Below are 1,753 nucleotides of genomic sequence, written 5' to 3'. Positions count from 1 at the left end.
TACTGCTTTTCGGCCCTACACCTAGCCAATGTGGGACTATTTGTCCGTGACACGCTCAAGAAGAAGCTCTCTCTCTCTCTCTCTCTCTCTCTCTCTCTATCTCTCTCTTTTTCTTCCCTCCCCCCTGGTATCTTTCTCATATTTGTATTAACTTCTTTGTGCTTTCAATCTTCTTACTGTCATTATCTTCGCTCAGTTGGCATTCTAGTACGATTTACGATGTTCTCGAGAATCAAACAGTCACGATTAGCTTTGATGGGTGCAATCAATACTCTTTTCCTCCTTGCTTCCTTTCTCTATGAATCAATAGATCTTAGCCGGCGACATTGTGTTCAGATTCTGCATTTGATTCTTTCCTTTTGGTACAGGCGGGACGGTACATCTCGACGGATTTGAACGTGTTTATTTTTTTTACTTTCAGCTGTTTTTAGTTCTGAAGTGGAGTTTCTTCGGCCAGGAAGGATTGCAAAGGTGAATAGATGGGGTTTTTTGGAGCCATATTTGGTAACTTCGGGTTCTTGTTTGGATTCGCTGGTGGACTTGTCATCGGGTATTTCTTCTTCATCATCGGGCAGCCGAGTGACGTTAAGGTAACCCCGTCTTTTTTATTTCTTACCTAGCTTCGTGATATGTTGCAGTTTTAATTTGACGATTGATATCAAATGAGGGTTACGTATTGGTTTGATGATTTTTTATATTTTGTTTAGCTCTTCATATAAATCAATGAAAAATACAATATTGAGGTCGGGGGTCTGAATCCCCTACGAAAGGGTGTCTTAAGGAGGTGGTACTTGAATTGTTAGGCACTTTAGGGGTGGCTGGAGGCTTGTATAATAGCCTCTGACTATCCGTTTATATATATATATATATATATATAATATCTTAAATTTTGAATCTTTGCTTACTATTTTATAATTGGATGGAAATCAAGATGAGAATATTATGCTTTTGTAGAATTTTATTTTGGGAAACTCAATTATTACACATTCAATGACAATACAACAATAGGTTACAGAGAAATTTACATACATTGCACATAATTTTTATGTATTTACATATCTCAAACCTAAACTTTCATATTTACATAGATAGTACTTTGTTGCTTCATTCTTTTTGCTATGTGATTATAGGACATTCATTATTGAACATTGAAGAGCTTTATAAGTGATACGTCACCAACAAATTTTCATCAGCCAGCACGAATTTCGGTGTAATTTTTAAAACAAGAAACATTCAAACTTTGATTAAGAGCCATCCAGAGTTCTGATTTCAGCAAACGTATAGTCAAACTGATCAGCTTGATGAGACGGACCTAATGATATAAAAGTCAGTCCAATCCGAGTTAAATCAAACCCAGATCAAATCATTAAACCACCATTGGAAGATTTTTGGAGGCAATTGAAAGGTCAAACAGATGTCGAATCTAGCGAGTTCACAGTCGAATCGATCATCTCGATAAGACGAATCCAATGAGCCCAAGATTGCTCAATTGCGACATCGTTAAGACACTCAAATGTCCATCAAATGTCATCCGATCAAGAAAATCTCTTCGGACCGTCCGATCAAAATAGTTCATATTCCTGTATTAATTGCACTCAAAACACTATAAATAGAGCCTCACCCTTCACATGAGAGGAAGAGGCTTAAGAGAAAACTTGAGGCTTTGAGAAGGAGCTCAAGTCCAAGATTATCCACGCCATCGTAGATCGCCGTCGACCACCACTGACCGTCGACAACCGCCGCTGACCTCCCT

The 1,753-nt window shown here is 38.2% G+C and overlaps 1 pseudogene; it reads left to right on the top strand.

Moving 5' to 3' along the window:
* Positions 1–131: 131 nt before the first annotated feature.
* Positions 132–1,753, top strand: part of LOC110028139 — a 17,570-nt pseudogene continuing 15,948 nt past the window's right edge.

This window comes from Phalaenopsis equestris, unplaced genomic scaffold, assembly GCF_001263595.1.
Source record: "Phalaenopsis equestris unplaced genomic scaffold, ASM126359v1 Scaffold000491, whole genome shotgun sequence".
Lineage (NCBI taxonomy): Eukaryota > Viridiplantae > Streptophyta > Magnoliopsida > Asparagales > Orchidaceae > Phalaenopsis > Phalaenopsis equestris.
This window is presented reverse-complemented; position numbering and strand designations above follow the sequence as displayed.